Here is a 15575-nt window from a genome sequence, read left to right as displayed (position 1 = left end):
CTGCCAAATTAATAGCACAAAGGTGTCTTATTTAGAACATGTGCAAGTGACTTTTAAATCTGCCAAGAGTTTAAAATAGGTTTGCAGCATAAGGAAAATGTACTTGTTTTTAAATAAATAAGTTGATTCCTGAGGGAGCTGAACCAGGAGTATAAGTGTTTTTTGCCAAGTGGTATAGTTAATTAACTAGTGTTTTTATTGGTCGGATTTATTATTGTTTTGTTTGTTGTTTTTTTTTTTTTTTTAATATTGTTTAATATTATTGTATTTTACTTAATTTCTATCGTCCTTGGATGCCTTGTTGCAAAGCGCCAGGGGTCTATTAATTACTTTATTGGAGGCATTTGCCATTATTTATATTAGAATATATTTTTAGTAGTATTTAGGTGAAAATGCTTTTGTATTTTATTCTACTCACAGAAGGTCACAAAATGGCATGTGCTGAAACTATGGTGCACAACTTAGGATACTGTTGGTTAACCTGGTCCATTGATACTGGAGTTGGTAAAAGAAAACCTAACATTAGGTACGTGAATCAATAAAGTATGCTGTACTTGCAGTGATTTTTGTTCCGTTAATGAATTTGTTTTTTCTTAAATCTTGTTGAGGCAGGTTTGGGTATCTTGTGAATGCATCAATGTGCCTGTGCTTGTGTGTTTGTAAAGAAAAATGTTGTTCTGTGTTAATGTTTGCCGTGTGATGTGTATGCTTTGAAGTGCAGCAACTGTTTGACTTATTGTGAAATACTGCAACTGGATTATGGGATTATATTAGTCCATTAAGGATGTTTACTATTTCCCTATGAATGTGTAACTGTGGGGTAAGTGTTTTTAGGAAGGAGTAACCAAAGGCACAACTATGACCCAGGAAATCTGGCTGTTCGTGCAGAGGAAAAAGGCTGTGAGCTGCTGATAAGATGATTCATAGAATCGTAGGATCATAGGAGTTTATAAGGCTGTTGACCAGGAGGTCATTTCAAGCCTAGCCATTTCATCCCAATGTAATACCATAGACACGGTAGTCAATCCCCAGGACTGCATTTAGTAATGACCACCCATTCTTGTAGTCAAGGTTTGATTTCTTCTACCCCCATGTGTCTGCTGTGTACAATGCTTCTCAACTGCTTCCAAAGAGACACCTGTGTCCTATGAGCTCTCCTCGTTAACAAAAGTATAAAAAATGGATTCAATTAGTTGTTCGTAGCTGTTGAAGCTGGCATGGGGAGTATAGGTCTACCTATCCTGGAGTGGCGAGGCCAGGGCAGGCAAGTGCATAATCTCCTGAAGGAAGGGTGGTTGTAAAATGGACAGCACTGGAATGAGCATTTGCACACCAAGTTATGTATGCAGTAGCCTTCATGGCAGGTGGACTAGAATGTGCAGTCATATAGAGGAATGAACATTCACTGCCTGCTGTGATGCATGTTGCATCTTCCCTCCCCAGAGAAAGAGTTAGGACCTACAATATTAACAGCAAAGGTTTAAACCTTCCCCTGTAACTATCTAGAAGATGGCGTCTCTGGACAGTTCTTGCCTCAGCACTGGAGAAATCGAATATAGGGCGAACAAATAGTCAGCAGGCACAAAGGCAAAATTGTATAGAAAAAAAGTATTTAAGGAAGGCCTGTTGAGGGCTCATTCTTTTTTTTTTATTTTATTTATCAATGCTGGTGAAAGATCAGTGTTGTTTCTCCTGTGCTAGGGGCATGATGGTTGTGATTTCTTTGTACTAACATGAATCTAACTTTTCATATTAGAAGTTATGCAAAAGGTGATGAATTTCTTAGAACTGCCTTTATTGTTCCAGTGAATTTTGTTATAATTAATATTATAATTTCAGAAGCAGTGATGCATTTCTGCATTTGATTAATAATTATGCTATTGGGCATGCCATCTAATGAAAGTCTACACTGTAAACCCTACACAAATGTAAAAGAGCTACAACAGATGTGTATACCAACATTTTGTTCAAGTTAATTATTTTGCTTCAGTAGCTTCTTAATCATATTTACCATTTTTATCTGGGCTTCTATTTAGAGGTACATACACAAAACACAATATATATATATATATATATATATATATATATATATATATATATATATATATATATATATATATAATTTCTTTCATTTTAGCAAGATAGGAACCACACCATCTCTGCTAGTGGGAAATGAGAGGTAGGTGGTGGTTAGCTATCATCATTAGTTAGCAAAGTTTTTTTTTTCTTTGTATTAAAACTTATTTTGCCCTTGTGAGGCAACACCACTCAATGACCTCTTATATGTTCTTACATGCATCTCACACAAAAACACACACGCACACCCACAATGACACAATGTGCCTGCACAACCCACAATTGCATTTAAATGGGTGTTTGATCTCCTGTTCTCTACTAGGGGAGACACCACTAGTGCATATATACTGACTTCCTCCACCATGAGGTCAGCTGTCCAGCACCATTACTTAGTATTATGCTAGGCTTGAGCACTTTATTTGAATCTGGGTCATTGGTGCCACAGTCAGGGCTTTAGCTTCTCTACCACAGAGAAGGAGTCAAACTTTAGCTTTTTGTTTTAATAGCATGTAATATCCCGCCATTCATAACTCTGAGACCCTGCTATACTCGCTCACATTGCCCTTCTCCTGAATCACCTTTAAAAGTGGTGAAGTGGAAGCGGTACATCTGTAGCTCTGCAGCTAATGTTTTCATGGACCCTTCCTGCACTTGAACATCATGATGCTGTAATTTGCCAAAAATAACAAGTTACCCCCACACATCTGTTTATTATAGTACAGTGCTTTTCTTTTTAACAAACAGCCTTACATTTTCTCATTTACCTAATACCTAAACAGATTAGCCAGGACTAGGGAGCTTCCATCTAATAATGCAGAACTATTTATACATTCCACTCTTCAGTAAGCATTTGTGTAATATGAGTGAATGGGGTATAGAATGGGAAGGCAGACATTCTCAAGATATATAATGCACTGGATTTGACTGGCAATTCAATATTAAAGAACAACTTTTCTCTCCTGATTTCTAAACAAAAAGGTGTGGTTAGAGTTCTGTATGAATGCTGCAGATATTGCGGAGCACTGGCAGTTCCAAAACACTCGCTTCAGGTAGCATAAGGAACATAAGAAATATGTGATCAAGCAGCAGCAACCTGCAGGGAGTCACTCAATTCTAAAAACTGTCTCAGGGTTGACAGTATCTTATAAAGGGAAAGTAGAAATGGCAGACCACTCAAAATGTGTGTGTTGGAATGCAGCTTACTCTCTAAGCATGCCTACCTTGCAAAATAAAAACAATAATGCTTACATTCATAGCAGCCACCACCATGCAAATGACCATGCTCATGGTTCCGAAGGCTAAATCATCTGCTTTGTGCCCTGCACATAAATATGCTGATGGTTCAGAAGTTAGCATCATTTTCTGTGTGTCCTGCAAGTGAACATGCTGAATATGACACAATTTGCTCAGTGTCCTGTAGGTGAATATTCTAGTGGTTCAGGAGGTGACATTATCTGGTGAATAATACTGATTGTTCAGTAGGTGACACCGCGTGCTGTGTGTCTTGTAGGAGATTATGCTGATGGCCCAGGGGGTGAAACCATTTGCTGTGTGCCCTGCAAGTGAATATGCATTATGGTTCAGAAGGTGATGTCATTTGCGGAGTGCCCTGTAGGTGAATATGCTGATGGTTCAGAAGGTGACATCATTTACAGAGTACCCCACACACGAATATGCTGATGGTTCAGGAAGTCAAATAATTTGCAGAGTGCCCTGCAGGTAAATATTGATGGTTCAGGAGATGGGATCATGTGCTGTGTGCCCACCAGGTGAATGTATTGATAGTCCAAAAGGTGACATCATATGCTGTACACCCTGATGGGGAAATAATGCTGATGGTTTAGGAGATGACACTACCACCTGTGTGTCCTACAGGTAAATAATGCTAATGGTTCAGGAGATATCACCACTTGTGTGCCCTGCAGGTGAATATGCTGATCATTACAGAGATGACACCACCTGCTGTCCTCCCCACAGTGAAGCACTACCCAGCAAGGCATCACCTTTGGCTTCGGTTTGACCACCTCTTTGACCATGAGGTTATCAAGAGGTACCACCCTGACAAAAAGCTAGAGCTGATCATGTGTGTGCGTATGTGTGCATGCGCGCATGTGTGTCGTGAGTTCATGCAATGCAGACAAACCAAAGTCTGCCTATTGCGTGACAATTCTCTCTATAGTAGTTAAGGTAAAGGATTCATTTACTCCGTTACCACTGTTAGATATTCATATATTACACATTAATCTATAGTTTGACATGTACCTTATAATATGTCTGGAACAGTATTGGATTTATATTTATCTTTGAGACTTAACCCCATGTTATATGGTTAAAGTCTGGGATGTAAAGAAGTATCAGGTCAGATGGATGGGTCACAGAGCTATCCAAGTAAGGCTACAGGAACAAGCACAGAGATGCATATAACTGCACAACTCCAGAAAGAAACTCACAGAATGATGGAGAGAAGAATGCAGGCTACATAATAATTTTAATTGCGCTGCCCAGGTTTTGGGGTGGATACAAGAAGGACATAGATGTTAGATTATAGCTAATTCCATTTACTTCCATTTTCCTTATACACACACACACATATATATATATATATATATATATATATATATATATATATATATATATATATATATATATCCACACACACACAAACCAACTATTCTAGTTTATTTATTTAAGATATGTTTACTGGGAAAGTTCAACTTGGAACGAGCCTGTTGTTCAACATGAACAGTACTGGAATAAGGTTGTACAAATAAAAACTTGTTTCTTAATATCTTCTTATACGTACTTTGAGCTTCTGTTCATGTGATGTACAAAATACTCTTTGCTTTTACATTATATCAGTTTACTAACGCCTATCATATGAATTAGCTGTAAAAAAGAAAAAAAAAATTCCTGTCTGAATTCCAGTTTAGTATAATTTGTTTTTCAGACAAAATTGCTGAACTGGAACTTTTTCTTAATGTCACAAGCTACTCTGTACAAAATGCACAGCAGTCAAGAATAAGTGCCTGCGTAGATGAACCTTGCTGTACCATGACAGTAAAAGCATCTCTTGTGCTACACTCAGCTACACTCAGCTGTAATTAGCTGTAATTCTTCCAAAGTGGTTTTACAAAATGTATGACTACCCACTTCCTGCACAGCACAGCACAGAAATCAGCTTTGCTATCATCAATTTATAAACCACTTTATTTCCATCCCTGTAGAGAGCCAGTCTCACCATTCTATGTACCACTACTTTCACTGCTATATCTCCATCCATTTAACTGCTAGATTCTGTCCTTTTCTTACGGGGGTTTCTCAGTTTTTTTTATCCTTTATTCTACAATATAAAGAAACAGTTTGATGTCCTTCAAGAATGCAACTGCAGTCATAACATGTGGGTTGTCCTGCCTCAGGCAGCCCTCGGTCGGCCGGATTCCAAAGTCTGGGTCCGACGTCGGCTGATGTCGCATTTCTCTCCGACGTCAGAGCGGCTAGAGTACATAAGCATCAGCCGACGCCATTTTCTTCAGTCTTTCTTGCCGCGCGGTGCCCGAAGCAGAAGCAGTTCGCAACTGCCGGTCGGTCAGCTCCTGTATTCTACGATACCGAAGTCATCAAAAAAGCTAAGTACCGCGTTGGGGACCTTTTCTTGCCTCAGCCGATGTCAGAAATTACTGAAAAAGTTAACAATTGTCTTTTTTGTGGTAAACAAATACCTCATAAGGATTTCCACTCTTACTGCCTCCCTTGCCTGGGCCCAGACCACGACGTCTCGGCCTGTGTAGCCTGTGCTCGCTTCAACAAGCGCACTCTCAGGCGCCGGGCGGAGTTCGCTGAAGATTTTTTCGGTGATAAATTTGCTTACACCATGCCGTCGGATCTTCCGACATCGCAAACTCCCAAAAAGCGAAAAGACCGGGACCGACATCCTCGGCCCGCGTCTTCCACCGACTCCACGCCAAAACCTAGCGCGAGTGCTCCGGTTCCCTCTGAGACGGTCTCTCCACCGCTCAGAACCGAAGACACCGCATTACCGACGACTCCGATTCCAGACATTACTCCGACGCCAGTTATAGATTTTCCTCCTCCGGATACCAAAACCGAGGAAATGCCAGAGACCATTGCTGTAGACAAGGTCACTCCTGCACGTGGAGCTGCCAGGCCTCCTATGGCCATGTCTATTGAGGCCTACACTAGGGCTAAGGCAGCCAGCAAAACAAAGCATATTACTTCTAAATCCTTACCTCAGCCGACTCCGGAGACACAAATTATGTCCATGGCTGCTGATTTAATTTCCATGATCAGAGGTTCACAGGCCCATCCTGAGAGAGCATCCCAGCCTCCCCCTGGTTGAACCCTCTGACCCTACTCCTTCAGATGAAGACTCTGAGGGCTCTGTCCACTCTGATAGCCAGGAAGAGCTCTTCCAGACCTATGAGGACTCGGATGCAGAAGATTCCATCCCTTCGGCCTCCCCTCCTGAGGATATTTCTTTTGGGGAAGTTCTGCACACCATGAGGGAACATTTCAAGTGGCAAGGACAGGAATATTCTGATTCTAGGAAACGCCTTAGGACTTTCCTTAAGAAGCCTCAGCACAGGCCCTTAGCTATTCTTCCTGTACTTGATGTTCTGGATGATTTGTATTCTGACTCTAGTGCTACCCCTGATTCTCTTCCTCTTGCTCCAGCCAAGCCAGACAGGTATTACAGGGTCCCAGAAACTCATTCCCATTTATTCAGGGCCCATACTGCTGATTTGGAAACTATTTCACAGGGGCCTAAAGGAGTTTCAGCCTCCACCTCAAAAAATCCTTTGCCCTCCAACAGGGAAGCGAGGTCATTAGAGAGATGGGGCAAAAAGGTTTACACATCCACTACCTTATCTGAGAGCTTTAAATTGCCTTTTTCACATGTTACAATATCAGGATTATCTCTTAGAAGATTTACAAAAAACGTTAGCTTCTCCTGATCCTTTAGACAGGAAGACTTTGCAGGAAGCTGTACATATCACTCAGCAAGTAAGCAATCACTTCCTGCAGTGTGGATATGATGCACTGGAAGCTTCATGTAGGGCAGCTATGACAGGGGCAGTGATTCGTAGACATGCTTGGTTAAAAGATCAACCTCTACCAGATCATGTAAAAGCAAAGCTTCTGGATGCACCTTTGGAGAAGAACAAGCTTTTTGGTGCAAATGCTAAGGATGTGTTAAAGACCATCGAAGAAAAAGCAAAATCAGTTCAAACTGTGAAAGATTTCCTCCAGCTTCAACCCCCCAGGTTCAGTAGGAATTGGCTTTCAAAAAACTGGTCCTTTCCTAATCCAGAAAAGTTTCAAAGGGGTAAGAACAGATGTGGCCGAGGAAGAGGCCAATACAGAGGCCCTTACAGGGGACGACAATGGCAGCCAGGAAACCAAAGAAGTGATGCAGGGGTTTCACCTGCCCTACAACCACAAACTCAATGACTTTCCTCTACTACCGCCTACCAGGGAACAACTAGAAGCTCCCTTGGGCGGGAAATTATCTCTGTTTGCAGAAAACTGGCACAGACTGACAAAGGACAAATGGATTTTGGACATTATAGACCGAGGGTACAGGTTTCATTTTCATACCTTACCAAGAAAACAAGGCATGCCAAACCTACCACAAAATCAGAGGGCAGAGGCTATCAAGCAAATCACTCTGCTGACTCGAATGAAAGCAATAGAAAGAGTTCCACAACAAGAACAAGACCAGGGGTTTTACTCAAGACTGTTCCTTGTTCCAAGAAAAGAATCTCAATGGAGACCAATACTGGACTTGTCCACATTAAACACCTTTCTCATAGTGCCAAAGTTCAAAATGCTGACTCTACAGCAACTCCTTCCCATGCTGGGCAAGGAGTCGTGGCTGATTACTCTGGACCTCAAGGAGGCATACCTGCATGTCCCTATCAGACACAGCTGCAGAAGATACCTCAGATTTCTTGCAGGGCCAGAGCATTATCAATTCTCAGCATTGCCATTTGGCTTATCTACTGCGCCCAGAGTATTTACAAAATGCCTGGCTTCAGTGATTGCTCATTGCAGGCTCCAGGGAATACAAATTTACCCATACCTGGACGACTGCCTCATACAAGCGGACGCCAAATTGATGTTGACAAAAAAACCTGGATTATGTCATACGATTACTTCAAGCTCTGGGATACACAGTCAACTTCCAAAATTCAAGACTGCAGCCATCCCAGCAAATAATCTTCTTAGGAGCCAAACTAGACACAGCCTCTCAGATGGCTTACCTGACAGAAGACAAGCAAGAGAAGTTAACTCATTACTTCAAAGGTTTAGCAAAACTCACCCAGATGACTGCAAGGAGATTCCTACAGGCCCTGGGTTACATGGCATTCTGCATTCTACTGGTTCCATTAGCAAAATTACACATGAGAAAGCTTCAATGGTACCTAAAAAGCATTTGGTCTCAACACAGCAACAACTTGGAGACAATCATACCACTCATTCCATGCCTACAAAAGGAATTCCTATGGTGGGCCTCGGTGAGCCGGGAAAACACAGGTATGTCATTCAAAAAACCACAGATAACACAGACCATGGCTACAGACGCCTCAGACCTTGGATGGGGGGCACACATGGAAGGCAGGTGTATACAAGGACAATGGTCTCCAAAGGAAACACATCTGCATATAAACCAAAAGGAAATGCTGGCAGTAATGCATGCCATTGAGGCTTTTCAAATCCAATTCCAGCAAGGCCATTTAATGATACGGACAGACAACACCACTGTAATGTGGTACATAAACAAGCAGGGGGGCACCCACTCTTATCCCCTTTGCAGACTGACAATGCAGCTTTGGGAGAAATCACTGAGCCTAAACATCCAGTTACAATCCCAGTTTGTTCCAGGAAAAGACAATGTGTTGGCAGACAGCCTAAGCAGGAATCTCACAGATCCACACGAGTGGAGGTTACATCCGAAGGCCTTCAGACAACTCACTTCGACATGGGGCAAGCCAGAAGTGGACCTATTTGCCTCGCACCTCAACCATCTTCTACCAAAATTTTGCACAAGGACATACCATCCAAAAGCTTGGAAAATAGATGCCCTCTCATTCAACTGGAACTCCCTAGCAATCTATGCATTCCCACCTCTGCCACTGATGACCTCAGTATTACTAAAGATCAAAGCAGAGAAGCCCAAGGGAATCATAATAGCTCCGGATTGGCCAGGACAACACTGGTACCCACTACTACGGAGCATATGTCACACCAGGAGGCGGGCCCTCCCTCAGTGGCCTCTACTTTTGACTCAACACAGTTTCGAAACACTGCATCCAAATCTTCAGACACTGCAGCTAACAGCCTGGGAGATCCCATAAATAACTTCAGCTTATCTCTCTCCAAGGAAGTTCAGCGGATACTAACAGAGGCTCGAAGACCTTCCACCAGAAAGGTTTACTTAGCAAAGTGGAAAAGATTCAGCAATTGGAATACCAGCAAGGGACATGATGCATCATTGTTGAACATCCCACTCATCTTGGAATATTTGGCAGATATGTTAAAGAACGGCCTCTCATATTCTTCCATAAAGATACATGCATCTGCTATTTCAGCTAGATACAACACTGATCCTCCTGTTTTCTCTCACCCCTTACTAAGACAATTCCTCAGGGGAATCAAGAACATTAAGCCACCAAGAAAGGCCCCAGTGCCAGCCTGGGACCTCAATTTTGTCTTAGAAAAACTGACTCTACCTCCTTTTGAGCCAGCAGCTTCAGTTGACTTGCAATTTCTCTCATGGAAGACAGCTTTCCTGTTGGCAATTACCTCAGCAAGAAGGGTTTCGGAGCTACAGGCCCTAATGGCAATACCAACCTTTTATTATTTTCCACAGAGACAGGGTTTCATTAAGGACCAACCCTACTTTTATGCCAAAGGTGGTATCTAGGGTTTCTCTAAATCAAGCCATTCATCTGCCTGCTTTCTTCCCCAATCCTGAGAATAAGGGGGAAAGACTTTTGCATACCTTGGACATTCACAGACAACTTCGATTCTACCTGGACAGAACCAAGGCTAGTAGGAAGTCTGAACAACTTTTTGTAGCTTACGCCCCTGCAGTCGAAGGAAAAGCAATTTCAAAACAGACTATTTCTAAATGGATTGGACATTGCATCCGATTCTGTTATTCCTTTCATGGAAAGACTGTTCCAGCCAATGTCAGACCACATTCCACCAGAGCTACAGCCACCTCTACAGCATTCTTAAGAGGGGTGCCTACCAAGGACATTCTAGAAGCTGCTACATGGAGCTCCGTGCATACATTCTCCAAACACTACAATCTCCCTCTATATATTCCAGATCCAGAGCAGGCTTTGCTTCGGCAGTCCTGCAGGGTTTGATTGCCACACCATCTCTTTCCTAGAGCATACCTCCTCCCCCAGCTAAGCTATGGTATTCTACCCACATGTTATGACTGCAGTTGCATTCTTGAAGGACATAGTACAGTTTTGTACCTACCATAAATGTAGATGTCCGATAGACATGCAACTGCAGTCGGATTTTCCCTCCCTCCATACCCCTCTATGCCTAGGGTCCACTCCTATCCCTGTTATTCTTAGCTGGGGATATCTGTTATGGTGTATTTGTTTTATTGCTCATTTATTTGTTTGGAATCCTGTTTTTGTCTTCCAATTTGATTACAGCCTTCCTTGGAGAGCACCTGGCATCTGGGGCAAGAAACACTGAAGAAAATGGCGTCGGCTGATGCTTATGTACTCCAGCCGCTCTGACGGAGAGAAATGCGACATCAGCCGACGTCGGACCCAGACTTTGGAATCCGGCTGACCGAGGGCTGCCTGAGGCAGGACAACCCACATGTTATGACTGCAGTTGCATGTCTATCGGACATCTACATTTATGGTAGGTACAAAACTGTACTTTTCCTCTGCGACTGTTCTTTAATTATTGTAGATGGAACTGTATTAATGTACTACAGCCTGTGTAAGCATACTTCTAGGTGAATAACACTGGCCTTACTGCCCACAAAAAAAAAACGTGCAGTAAATAATGGAGATGTCAGGAACAAACTTACAACTAAATGAAGTAACACAATAATGACAATAAAGCAAGTGGGAAAGGTTTACATTTAATAATAATGACAGAGGGAGAATTTAAAATGAAAAAAGTAAAAAGGCATTAAGTGATGAAGAAATGGAACAAATTATACAAGACAAAGAATACTGTGAAATAAGTGAAGCAGCCATATACACAAAAGGCAAAATGATAAAAACAGATAGGAAGAATAGTGGTAGTAGGTGCCTGCTGTGTAAAACAAAAACAAATATGATACCATTGCACTTGGATGCATGAGATTTGCAAAAAATAACTTAAAATATACTCTTTTGAAAGCTATACCAATCAAACTGTTATGAACTAGTTCAGCAAAATGCGCTTGCTGAATGCCTCATCTTCTAATTTTTAATGTCGTCTTTTTGGTTCTTCTGCTCCTGCCTTGACCATCTAGGCTCTTTTTGGGCTACCCCACTGACCCATTTGCTTCATCAGCTCCTTTGATCCTCTCTTCAGAGGTGAGAGTCAGGCACTGTGGCAGGTTCTGGGATTGTAGGTCACTCTCCCCTCCCCTGATAGCTGATGTGCAGGCCCTACCAAAATAAAGCCTGCTTCTCTGTCTCTTGCATGAGCTCCCTCCCACATTCTTGTGCTGAGAGCTACCACTCATGTACAAGGCCATTAAGAGCCAGGCACATGTCCACAGATTATCTGCTGTCTGTCCTCCTTTGGGTGTCAGCAGCACATTAGCCTGGAATCTCTGCGTCCATTGATGGATACACCAAAACTGACTGCCCACTCCCATCCTCTCTCATTGGCTCTTTTAATGCCTTTATCACCAGTGAAGCTCACATCTCCTGGACCACAGTCAAGGCTTTATCTCAGTGTCTCATAAATATGACCTTCAACACCTGACTGGGACTTTGAAAAGCAACTAGGAAATAGATCTTAATAAATACGATGGTCTGTATAAAACCAACAGGAAAGAGAGACTTCTATAGCATTATACATGTGACAGTGGGAGTAGTTATATATACTGTATCCCACTAGTAAGGCTATCATCTTAAAGAAAAAATTGGAAATATACTCAAAATCCTTAGAAGGCAGTAGCAAACCTGGAACTACGATGACACTCCACATATAGCAGCCTGAGTGTTTACCAGAAGTTGTGTTAAAAGAAGCCATACAGCAAAATTGGAAAGGGGTTACATAAATATGTTACATAAGATAAATGTGTTTAAATATATGTAAAGTACAAAGTAAAGTTTAATTTATTATTTTATAAATAGGTATAGTTGATTAAATGTACATTTACATAGTTGTTTTTAATATAAAATACACACATATATATTTTCACTGGAGTACATATATATATATACAGTTGGTTCAAGTTTGTAAATATAATGGTTTTTAATGGATATGAAATGTTCTTGAATGAGTCATTTCCCTTTTAAGAATTCATTATTGAAAATCAAGGATATCAATTAAGTAATTATTCAATACACAATATTGTATAAAAAATCTTGGGTTGAAACAGTAGTATGTATTCTGAAGAAGTTCGTATGGACGAAACCTAGGTCAATAAAGACGTTTTTTGCTGAAGGAACGTGTGGTGGCTTTTCGTTGGGTTAGTTCCAGTGCTACAAGAATATAACTTCAACAATTTTGGGTTTGCTTTCATCTCCTTATTGGCATCGGCTACATCTTGCTGTTTTACAACAGGTTGCAGTATTTTTTTGGTTACTAGTTTCCATGGCGAGCGAGAGTGGTTCGGTGGATGTCGGGAGTATGTTACAGCAAATATGTGAAACCTTAAAAGAACATTCGGTTCTTATACAAAAAATACTCACTAAAGAAGCGGTGGAATTAATACAATCAGGGGAAAGTTTGGGCTTACCCCTCACACAACCCACACCACCCAATGTAACAACGCAAGGTAATCCTGATATATGTGGTAAAGAAAGAACTGTTAGAGATATAACTTGTTGGAAAACTACTGCTTTTAATTTTCAAAGTGGTAGCACTCCACAATGTTCAACAGTAGAAGTGATACATGAACCACAACCAATGCAAGAAATGTTAAGAACATTTGAGAAAAAACTGTTCAAATTGAAACGGACACAATTAGGTTTGGGTATCTTGTGAATGCTCAATTTTTTGGCCATTTCAAGTGCGCCGAATGTAATATCCATGGGGTTTTTCCATTAAGGATGTTTACTATTTCCCTATGAATGTGTAACTGTGGGGTAAGTGTTTTTAGGAAGGAGTAACCAAAGGCACGACTATGACCCAGGAAATCTGGCTGTTCGTGCAGAGGATAAAGGCTGTGAGCTGCTGATAAGATGATTCATAGAATCGTAGGATCATAGGAGTTTATAAGGCTGTTGACCAGGAGGTCATTTCAAGCCTAGCCATTTCATCCTAATGTAATACCATAGACACAGTAGTCAATCCCCAGGACTGCATTTAGTAATGACCACCCATTCCTGTAGTCAAGGTTTGATTTCTTCTACCCCCATGTGTCTGCTGTGTACAATGCTTCTCAACTGCTTCCAAAGAGACACCTGTGTCCTATGAGCTCTCCTCGTTAACAAAAGTATAAAAAATGGATTCAATTAGCTGTTCGTAGCTGTTGAAGCTGGCATGGGGAGTATAGGTCTACCTATCCTGGAGTGGCGAGGCCAGGGCAGGCAAGTGCATAATCTCCTGAAGGAAGGGTGGTTGTAAAATGGACAGCACTGGAATGAGCATTTGTACACCAAGTTATGTATGCAGTAGCCTTCATGGCAGGTGGACTAGAATGTGGAGTCATATAGAGGAATGAACATTCACCGCCTGCTGTGATGCAGGTTGCATCTTCCCTCCCCAGAGAAAGAGTTAGGACCTACAATATTATCAGCAAAGGTTTAAACCTTCCCTTGTAACTATCTAGAAGATGGCGTCTCTGGACAGTTCTTGCCTCAGCACTGGAGAAATCGAATATAGGGAGAACAAATGTTCAGCAGACACAAAGGCAAAATTGTATAGAAAAAAAGTATTTAAGGAAGGCCTGTTGAGGGCTCATTCTTTTTTTTTTATTTTATTTTATTTATCAATGCTGGTGAAAGATCAGTGTTGTTTCTCCTGTGCTAGGGGCATGATGGTTGTGATTTCTTTGTACTAACATGAATCTAACTTTTCATATTAGAAGTTATGCAAAAGGTGATGAATTTCTTAGAACTGCCTTTATTGTTCCAGTGAATTTTGTTATAATTAATATTATATTTTCAGAAACAGTGATGCATTTCTGCATTTGATTAATAATTATGCTATTGGGCATGCCATCTAATGAAAGTCTACACTGTAAACCCTACACAAATCTAAAAGAGCTACAACAGATGTGTATACCAACATTTTGTTCAAGTTAATTATTTTACTTCAGTAGCTTCTTAATCATATTTACCATTTTTATCTGGGCTTCTATTTAGAGGTACATACACATAACACAATATATATATATACATATATATATATATATATATATATATATATATATATATATATATATTTCTTTCATTTTAGCAAGATAGGAACCACGCCATCTCTGCTAGTGGGAAATGAGAGGTAAGTGGTGGTTAGCTATCATCATTAGTTAGCAAAGTTTTTTTTTTCTTTGTATTAAAACTTATTTTGCCCTTGTGAGGCAACACCACTCAATGACCTCTTGTATGTTCTTACATGCATCTCACACAAAAACACACACACACACCCACAATGACACAATGTGCCTGCACAACCCACAATTGCATTGAAACGGGTGTTTGACCTCCTGTTCTCTACTAGGGGAGACACCCCTAGTGCATATATACTGACTTCCTCCACCATGAGGTCAGCTGTCCAGCACCATTACTTAGTATTATGCTAGGCTTGAGCACTTTATTTGAATCTGGGTCATTGGTGCCACAGTCAGGGCTTTAGCTTTTCTACCACAGAGAAGGAGTCAAACTTTAGCTTTTTGTTTTAATAGCATGTAATATCCCACCATTCATAACTCTGAGACCCTGCTATACTCACTCACATTGCCCTTCTCCTGAATCACCTTTAAAAGTGGTGAAGTGGAAGGCGGTACATCTGTAGCTCTGCAGCTAATGTTTTCATGGACCCTTCCTGCACCTGAACATCATGATGCTGTAATTTGCCAAAATAACAACAACAAGTTACCCCCACACATCTGTTTATTATAGTACAGTGCTTTTCTTTTTAACAAACAGCCTTACATTTTCTCATTTACCTAATACCTAAACAGATTAGCCAGGACTAGGGAGCTTCCATCTAATAATGCAGAACTATTTATACATTCCACTCTTCAGTAAGCATTTGTGTAACATGAGTGAACGGGGTATAGAATGGGAAGGCAGACATTCTCAAGATATATAATGCACTGGATTTGACTG

At 41.0% G+C, this 15575-nt stretch overlaps 1 protein-coding gene across 1 annotated transcript in view; it reads right to left on the bottom strand.

Annotated features, from left to right (window-relative positions):
* ADAM22 (ADAM metallopeptidase domain 22) overlaps positions 1-15575 on the bottom strand; it is a 2281988-nt gene that overhangs the window by 1403062 nt on the left and 863351 nt on the right. The gene's annotated exons all lie outside the window — the stretch shown is intronic.

This window comes from Protopterus annectens, chromosome 3.part1 (genome assembly GCF_019279795.1).
Source record: "Protopterus annectens isolate FY-2018-M chromosome 3.part1, PAN1.0, whole genome shotgun sequence".
Classification (NCBI taxonomy): Eukaryota; Metazoa; Chordata; order Ceratodontiformes; family Protopteridae; genus Protopterus; species Protopterus annectens.
Note: the sequence above shows the minus strand (reverse complement) of the source record. Positions and strands in the feature narration are given on the sequence as shown.